Here is a 10,298-nt window from a genome sequence, read left to right on the forward strand (position 1 = left end):
GTTTCCTGTAAGTTCTTTTTAAGCGTGAGCCAGAGATCATCTATGGATCTAGATGTGCTATTGAAGATTCTGTGGTTGCGTTCTTTCCATAGGGTCCAGTATAGAAATCCTGGTATAATGCGCCATAAGGAGTTGAGGATCTTGCACTTATATGGATATTTTTCCCAGGTCCTTATGGTTTCTGTGATGTCCTCCAGCCTAGGGTGAGCTCTCATATTGCATTTCTCGACTTTCTCCCAGATTTGTTTTGCTAATGGGCATTCTTCCATTAAATGATTGATGGTTTCACAATTTATGTTGCAATTTGGGCATCTGGATGGCCCTACAATGCCCCTTTTCATCAGATTGTCCCAGGTAAGAATACGTTTTCTGCTAAGAAGCCATAAAAAGGTTGAGATTTTGGGCCAATGCCCGGCTTGCCATACTTGCTCCCATAGTTGATCTTTAACCGCCCTGAGGTTGGAATAGCGCAGGTGATGAGCTTCCTTGGTGGTAAAAGTACCTTTGGTTGTGTAGCCCCATCTGAGTTTGTCTTGCTGATTCGAGGGGCGAATCTTCCTATTGCTGAGTTCCTGATCTATGTCTGTATACACTTCTCCCTGCCAATCTATTTGCCAGAGACGCGCTGGCTTCCATGATTGGAAGTCGTGATTTGGAGATGGCTGCCAGAACTGGTGTACCAAAGGAATGCTTGCTTGGTTCATTTGAGCCTGCCAATGAGGTTTGTGGAACAAATTAGCCAATTTGGGAAGTTGTTGCCATGAATCTTCCCAGAATCTAGCTGCCTTGCCCGAATTAATTTCCCAGAAGCTATGATCCTGGATGAAGCTGCTTTGGGTTTTTGCGTTGTTCCAAATGAGTGATCCCTACACAGTTGGATTGATTCTGATGAGGTCATTCCATTGACTGCCGCGGGCATATTTAGCTTGCCATAGTTGGGCCCAGGGGGTGTTTGGCTTGGAGACCCAATTCCACCAAATTTTAGCTCCCATAGTGTTATTGCTTTGGAGCAGATCTCGAAGACCTAGCCCTCCTTCTGATTTGGTTTTGCATACCTCTGTCCATCTGATAAGAGCCCATTTCCTGTTCAAGCTTGTGGATCCCCAGAGAAAGTTCCTCTGAAGATTGCGAATTTCTTTTAGAATCCCTTTCGGAGCTGCTAAGATAGAAAATAAATAAAGCGGCATAGCTTGTAAAACTGATTTGATAAGAACGAGTCCGCCTGCCAGATTTAATGCCCTGAAAGTCCAGGATGAAAGCTTTGATTCTAATTTGTCCAATAACGATCTCCAAGATACCTGCTTGATCGCTGAGTCGGTAAGGGGGGCACCTAGGTATTTTGAAGGCAGGTGGGAAATTGTAAATCCCAGAATCCGGGCTATAATCCTTTGCAAGAAGGGGGGAGTGTTAAAGAAGAAAAGTTGTGATTTTGAGGCGTTAATGGATGTGCCTAAAGCTTCAGAGAAGAGGGATAGAAGGGATTTGTAAGCAGAGGCTTCTTTTGCAGAAGGATGCCCAAAGAGCATTGTATCATCAACAAATTGCTGATGCGTTTGAGGAGAGCGACCATGAAGGGAAATTCCTTTAAGGGCATTAGAGGATACATCTGATTTGAGGAGCCTGCTTAGGCCTTCAGCCATTAATACAAAGAGAAAAGGAGATAGAGGGTCCCCCTGCCAGATGCCACGAGAGGGGCGAAAAGGAGGTGAGGGGGATCCATTCATAATGATAGAGAAACTAGGAGAAGTGATGAGGTTCATGATCCATCTGGTCCAGGTTGCACTAAAGCCAAAAGCTAAGAGCATTTTGTGTATGTATTTCCAGCTAAGCTTGTCGAAGGCTTTAGAAAGATCCAATTTGAGAAGCATACCTGGTTTCTTGAGAAGCTTTAAAGAGTGTATGACTTCGTTTGATAGAATAATTCCATCCATGATCTGCCGACCTTCAACGTACCCTGTCTGTTCTGGGGAGATAAGCAAGGGTAGGAGCGGTTTGAGTCGGTTTGCAATAACCTTTGAGATTAGTTTGTAAATTACATTACAGAGCGCTATTGGCCAATACTTCTCCGGTTTGTTTGAGGCTGCTTCTTTGGGTACCAAGGCAATGAAGGTTGAGTTGAGGGCCGGTAGTACCCAATGCATGCTGCGGGATTCTTCCACCAGATCCCAGACTTCAATTTTTATGAGATCCCAAAATTCATGGAAAAAGTTGGCCGTGAATCCGTCAGGCCCCGGTGCCTTTCCGTCTTTAAGCTGAGCTATGGCGTCTTCTACTTCCCTTAGCGTGACTGGCTGGAGCAGTTGAGTATTGTGATCCTCATTGATGATTTTAGGAATGTGCTGTGTGATAGCTTGGATTGCCTCATCTCTGTTTCCATTAGGCTCCTTTAGTATGTCCTTGAAATATCCAGTGAATTCTTTCTCCATGTCTTCATGAGCTTCCACTCTTTCACCCTGCTGATTGTTAACAAAGGTGATTTTGTTGTGCATACGCCGTTGGATGGTAGTTTTGTGGAAAAATTTAGTATTTCTCTCACCCTCTTTGAGCCAGCTTATTCGCGACTTTTGCCACCATAAAATTTCTTCTTGTTTTTGACGCTCCTCTATTTGACTCCAAAGGATTTGCTCTTGTTGAGTTTGTTCTTCGGTGCGTCCTTCCAGAATGAATCTTTGTTGTAATTCTTTCATCTGCTGTTCTAATTTGTGTCTGTTCTTCTGTATGTTGCCAAAATGATCTCGGTTCCAAATTTTGAGAGTTTGCTTCAAATGTTTCAGCTTTTGTTGGAACTGATACATTTTAGCTCCTGCCGGCGGGATGAAGGATGTCCAGGCTTGATTGACCACTGCCTTAAAATTATTATCAGTGAGCCAGAAGGCTTCAAATTTGAATGGTCGATTGCTGCAATTGCCAGGTCTGGACCATTGGAGAAGAATGGGCCAATGATCTGAGCCTCCTTGTGGAATGATCTCGGCACTGAAATCTCCTCCGAGGTGGATGGCATTGTCTGAAATTAAAAATCGGTCTAATCGTGATGCGATTTGGTGAACCCCTTTTCTCTTGTTCAACCAAGTGAAGATGCCATTTGAGGTGGAGATATCCATGAGTCGATTGTCTTGAATGAATTGCTTGAAGCCGCTGCTATCACTGTCTAGCCTAGTCCTTCCCCCTTGTTTCTCTTCCATGGATTTTATGATGTTGAAATCGCCTCCTCCAATCCATAAAGGAAAGTTTCTGTTTGCATTGAGGAGGGAAATCGTGTCCAAGAGATCTAATTTTTGCTGTATTGTCTGCGGGAAGTAAACATTGGTGAGATGCCCATGGATGTTGGTACTGATGAGGTGGAATGTTGCTTGAATGAGATGCAGAGTGGCATGAAAATTATCAAGTGACACAATCTGTGGATTCCATAGAATGGCTAGACCGCCGGAGGCCCCAGAGGCGTCTACTGCAATTGAACTGCTACCTGCCCAGGCTTTGTTACTGAGACTGTCTATTGTTGAGCTGCTACTTTTTGTTTCCTGAATAAAGACTATTGCTGGTTTTTCTTGCATTATCAGGTTTTTAATCACTCTGTGTTTTGTGGGACTGTTAAGTCCTCTTACATTCCAAGAGATAAGCTTCATGTAGACGGGGATTTGGGCTTGTAGAACTTGGTCAACTTGGGGAATTGCCCCGAATCCATGAGTATTTCACCTACTGCTATTGTGCGCTGTAGATCTGTTTTTCTGCCCCTTTTCTTTGGTTCTTTGATGATTTTTCTTCCATCCCAATGACTGCCTCCTTGGATGCCCAAACTTTTATGGTGTTGTACCCTTGTGAGGACTCCTTCAATTTTGTCTAATTGCCAGGGAGGGATTGAGTTATACTCTTTTTGCTTGCATGCTGCCTCCAATTTGGATATGTCAAGCTTGGATATGTCGAATTCCTCTAGATCGACATCTTCTCGATCTTCCTCCATGTCATTTGAGGCAATGAGGGCTTCCTCCACGGATTGATCATGAAGACTTAGGGCCAGGGCTGCATCTAGATCCATATCCGAAGCTTGAGGAATCTCGCTTGGCATGGTTTTCCCTTTGGAAATGATTAGAGACCCTGGCTCTGAGACAGAGATGGGTTTTTCAGCAAAGGGAGGATTAGTAGATTTAGATGAGGCCGGTTCAGAGCGGTTGAGGGACGACTGGGTGGGGTGCAGCAGTTCTGGGATATCCGCTTTGGGGCTGATTGGAATGTCTTGTGAGGCTAGAACGGAGAAGTGATTATGGGGGGGCGCTTTGAAAGCTGGAGCTGGATTAGCTTGGTTTTTTTTTGCATGTCGGCGACGGATGGGGATTCTCGTGAAACCATCAGGGTCCAAGTTACTATCACTGGAGGGGAATTTGGGCTGCACATTTAAGGGACAATCACGGAAGAGGTGACCATGCTCATGACATTTTCTACAACGAAAAGGGATGTGCTCATAATCTAGAGTCTGTTTCCATTCATAATCATCGTGAAAAAGACTTACCGTGTCTGCTAAGGTCTTGGTGAGGTGCATCTTAACGCAGATCCTGGCGTAAGAGGTGTATTTGAGCGTCTTGGTTTCAGTAGCCACTTTGATGAAGGTTCCCAGCTTGTTGCCTATGTCTGCCAGCGTTTCTTCTCACCAGTACTCCACCGGAAGGGAATACATTCTGATCCATACAGGGGCCCAACTAAAGTATTCTTTGTCTGGATTGAATCGAGGCTTCCAATCCGTTAGATATAGACCTGAAGAGTTGAAGAAGTACGGGCCTCCTTCAAATATCCTTGTTTTGTCTTCTAAGCAATTAAAAATTGCTGTAAAGAAGCCCTTTGGGCCGAGCTGTAACGTAACTTGTCCTTTGGGCTTCCATTTGGAGGCTATCCAACCTTGTAAGGCTTTTTCTGTGGGCCAAAAGCCCAAGAACTTTCCAATGAGTGCGTAATCTTGTATAAATTAGATTTCCCCATTGATGTGGTGGCTTGGTAGTTCGATCTTGATCGGATCTGCTGCCTTTGGGATACAAGTCGTTGAAGTCACTTTTGTCTGAAAGGAGCCAGTTGTGTTGTGCCGACCATTGCTTTCTTCATCCTCCACATTTCGATCTGAGGACGTCTGTCCTTCTGGCGTCTTTTGCTTGTCTTGTTCCTTCTCTAGGTCGTTGATTGCAGAGTGCCGTATTTCTGCCTTTTGTTGCTTGTCAGTATGGGTTGTCCCCATTGGAGGGGAGGCAGAGCTCTCCCCTCCTACAACAGCCTCCATAGGACTGTCAGTAGCAGAGCCTGCTGCAGCCAGCACAGGTGCGTTCGGCAGCGGCGGCGTCTAGGTTTTTTTTTCCGCACAGTCGCTTCAGCATCAGAGCTCTTAGGTCTACTATGTGCCACGTTCAACAAACATACGGATATGGGTCAACTTTAACTTAAGAAAAAAAAGGAATTATAAATGAATGTTATAAATAATAATAAGGAGCTTATTAAAATTGGAATAATCTCAGATACCTAGGAAATTGGTGGGTGGGGAGTCACGTGGGCACGTTAAAAGTAATGAACCATTTTACTAAATGAAATTTGCTTATATATAAATGAATGTTATAAATAATAATAAGGAACTTATCATGGAAGAACTATTAGAATTAAAATAATCTCAAATCCCTAGGAAATTGGTGGGCAGTAGCCACATGGCATGAACCTAATTTTTTAAACGTATTAAAAGTCAATGCAACCTAACAAACTCTTTAATACACTACAGTGGTTGATAAGCATTAAGACTAAGCATATGTGATCATATTCCCTTGAGAATCAATCTAGGCCCTCAATTAAAAAAATAAAAATACTTTAAATTGAAATAAGAAGCCTTCGACAATTATCAATAATTATTAGGTTGATGGTAGTGATTTAATTTCCATAACCTTCTAAAATATTATTATCAATAGTCACAAATTGAAGATTCACATTTATCTCCAAAGTAGTTATGCACTTTTTACCCTTTTAATTATATTGATTAAATGTCATATGAAATGACTTGTGTTTTTTTGGGAATGTAATATTGATAAGCCATGGTATTGTAACAATATCCATTTTAATGATTTTTTTTTAATCATAGCAATGTGAAATGTACTATGAAATAAGTGTTTTGATTCTTATAATAGATTGATGCTTACCAATATTAACCAAAAAATTAATTTACATGATTATGCTAGTATATTTTATAATATTGTTAGGTTTAGTCAAATTGCTATGTCCACTTTATATTTCTATAAGGTTTCTTTGATTACTATTATTATTAATACTTGAAATTATATATATATATATATATAAAAGTTTGTTAGTTACTTGATTATGTCCCCTTTGAATTTCTATATACTCTAGGATTTTTTTGATGGAGCAAGCTAAAGGCATTTTAGTTGTAGTTGTTTACTTAAATATTTCTCATTTTCTCTATGGTAGATATTTCCAAAAGTCAAAACGTTATAGGCTACGGGAGTCTCAAGAATAATAAATATCTTGCCCACTAGAAAAGGAAGATGTAGATATTGTATCTTCACTCCAAGTTGAACCAAATTAGTGGCTATTGAAGATACTTTTCTAGATATTGCATCTTCACTCCATGTTGAACCAAATTAATGACTATTGAAATCTTTGAGTGAATGTATTCACATCTTTAAGGAATTGAACCAAAAATCTTACAAACTTATAACTTTTTATTAGTCTTTGTCTACGGCAGAGCAGGGACTATAGCGATCGATAGATCCTTGACCCCGCATTAATTCATTCGTTGACCATGTTTTTTTTGCGTTATCATCGTTTAACCAATGTTTTAGAATGACAATTTTCGTCTATCAAAATTTTAACGAAGGTTTTTGGCTGGGCAAGAAAGGACCTCTTATTGTAGGCTTTGCTTATACCAATGTAAATATGTGGTGACAAGTTATATTTTATGAAAAATCTGGAAAATTGTGGTGACAAACATGAAACTTAGGCGCTGGGAACATCTTTGTTGGCGCTTTATGCAAAGTTTATTATATAGCTACCACCTCTCACCTCTCAGGCAGCTGGCTACCACCATCTGCCACGTCTCAAGTAGTTGGCTACCACCGCCTCTCAACTTCTTGCCACCAAACACAACATGAAATTAGTATTTACCATCTGCGGAGGAAGGTTTCCGGTGAGACTGTTGTTGGATAGGCTTCAGAGCAAGTAAATGTTTTCATTGTCAGCTGAAGTCTACAATGGTAGGAGTGGCAGCAATGGAGGAGTGGCAGAAATGGAGACTCCTTTCATCTGTGCCTGCACCACAGAAGACAAGGAAAACAAGGTAAGCAACATGAGAACCTGTACAAATATGAAAATTATTTGATACAACATTTCTTGTTTCAGTGAATAAGCTAGAATCTTTATCAATATACATAATTTGGACAAGAGTCCTATACCAGACTTTCAGACTGACCTGCCCAAGAGTTGCTCTTTCCATCTTCGCAAGCTCTCGTTCTCCTAAAAAGTCATATCATATCAGTTTTTTATCGGCTGAGATTTATTTGTAATTTCAAATGCTAAAGAAAAGAATGCATGAAACAGTGTTTTGGGATGCAGAGTGTAGCAGCGTTATATTCGTTAATCTACAACCTTATTGTTAATGAAATGAATTGTATTCTATGCAGAAACGAAAGGCACGGTAAACAATATGTAGTGATGGGCTACCATTAAAACCAGGGAAGTAATACACACCTGCACGTAAATGGCCCTTGAAAATTGAAGAAGTCGATACCGCCATGCTGCACACACTTCTTTCTTATTCTCATTATACTTTTCGTCGTCGTATATGAGGGGCAATCTGGTCGAATGAGCTTCTCCACATCAAAATATCATCAGCGTTTCCATCGTAATCTGCCACAAAGCTCTCACAATAACCGCTCTTTTTAAAAGTTGTGTCTCTCGCAGAAATGAACCTTAATGGGTGACCATTGGAAGAGCCAGAGTATGAGCCTATTTCTCCATTGGCGTAGTGGTCTAATCCCACCCCTGACCATGTGTGGGACAATGTCAACAATTCCGCCAAGCCCAGAGCTCACCAGCTCAATTTACCCTCAGAACCGCCGCAGAAAAGAGTGAAAACCTTCGAAGCCCCGCCTCTCTAGCCTGCTTTCCCATTCGGCTCTCCGAATCCGCAGGCGGGATTTATTCCCAAGCCCCGCCCCTCTGCCACAAGTTCCCTACAGAAGACCAAGCTCTGTGCGACGTTCGAGGCCGGGACGTGCACCTTCAACGACAATTGTAGCTTTGCACACGGTGCGGAGGAGCTCCAAAGACCGATACCCTGTGTTGCATGGGTAACCGCACCCTGGGGTGGGGTTCTCGAACCCGTCCGGGGTTCCCGCACCCAAGTACCGGATTCAGGTACGGGTTCTTCCATGAAGAACCGGGTTCTTCAAAAAAAAATTTGGGTTCTTTTCCTTTAACGGGTTCTTGGGTTCTTCGGTCGCTTGGGTTCTTGGGTTCTTGGGTTCTTCGGGTTCTTCGAGTTGGGTTCTTTGGGTTCTTCGTGTTCTTTGGGTTTTTCATAAAAAAAACTATATTAAAAATTTAATTTTCAAATAATTTTTTTTTATTGAAATTAAAAAATAACTTATAACAAAGGTAAAACTTATAACAAAACCTAAAAAACCCTAAATCAATTCTTGTAAATCAATTTGGAATGAAACATTCTTTCACGGTCCTTACCATCAAAACCTGTGTTGCACGGGTACCCACACCCAGTTTTTTAATTTTTTTAAAAGTCTTGTTTTTTAAGAATTCTTGTAAATCAATTTGGAATGAAACATTCATTCCCAAGCCAAATAACCATCAAATTATAAACTGTAAATGTACACATACAGGTTCAGACATTTTTGGTTAAATAGAAAGTAGGATTGAGACCAGCCATAAGCTGTAATCAGCTGATGGTGTTAAATGGCGAAGGGCTATTTTGGACAATGGCTAAATTAAGTATCAAAATCTGCCAATTTCTCACAGCATTCTGATAACATCATGTTAAGATTAAAACTAGGAAAATATGCCTAAATCGTATATGGTCTCTACAGACTTGTACACCAAGTAATCTCTAAAAACTGCGAAGATGTTTTATGTTTAGATAATTAATATTCAGGCAGAGCTTCGCACTCAAAGACAAACTATCCCTCAAGCCATCAGATGGCTGTTGTGCATTTTATTGGGAAACAAACACTGATAAACGTGTTTTGTGCAAGGGTAAGGCTGCCACTATTTTTGGGATTGCTTTACCACAGAGCACACCATGCATGGGGCAGGTGGATGATTAGACATCAAGAAAATTCTAGACCACTATCAGGTTGAAAAGAATCTCCTATGAAAAAATTGTGTTTTTATATGGGGGAGACTAAACATTCAAAGCAAAGTTACAAGCTCAAGCTCCAGCCAGAATGAGCAATTTCAATAAGGAGAGAAGTTGCCTTTAAATAGAGCAGTAGGCAGAAATGTTAACACTCCTTGGTTGTGTAGGAGGAAGGGTCTGTACAACCACAGCCTGATTCATTTATAGGCATCCTTGCAAATGAACCTAAGCTGCATAGTTATTTTAAAGCCTGTGTGTGACAAAATCTGTCCCAAGTTTCACCAAAATAGCTGAGTCTAGCATTTATCCTAGTATGTATTTTGAATTTTCAGTGTTAGTAGTAGCCTTGAGCTCTCTCACATAGCTGTCATAGTGTCATGGTTACACAGAAAAGATTCAAAAGAACAGTTTTTTGGTGATAAAATTTGAAATTTCAATGTCAATGTTGAATGTTCAATGATGTGCATGTTTAAATGATTATCATTAAAGTTTTCTTGTTTAAAGTTGAAAAAATATACAAATTCAAATTTCATATATATTATTAATTATAAATTTATAATTTATAAAATATAATTATTAACATTTAATATTATTATATTACCCGACAAACCCACGCACCCTGTTTCCAAAAATGTCGTCCCCGTCCCCGTTCTCGTCCCCGTCCCCATACCCATGTTTCCTGGCAACATAGCCGACTGCGTTAGGGGGTTTGGGGTCAAACATTGCCGGATTGGTGAATTTGCAGAGATTTCACAAGGCCAGGCCATGTAAGTTCTTTTTGGGGGGAAATTGTCCTTACGGAGAGAGGTGCAATTTTCTGCATGATACAGAACAGGGTCAGTTTAATAACACGGCTCTCGCAAATGAGAATTCATGGATAGCTCGAGTTTATCACAAAGAAAAATTCCCTGCACTCGATGACCCATAAACCTGTTGTGACAACAAGTTTTTCAAA

This window comes from Pinus tabuliformis, chromosome 5_2, assembly GCF_031772625.1.
Source record: "Pinus tabuliformis cultivar Carrire ecotype Pingquan chromosome 5_2, CPIR1, whole genome shotgun sequence".
In the NCBI taxonomy this organism is placed as follows: Eukaryota; Viridiplantae; Streptophyta; class Pinopsida; order Pinales; family Pinaceae; genus Pinus; species Pinus tabuliformis.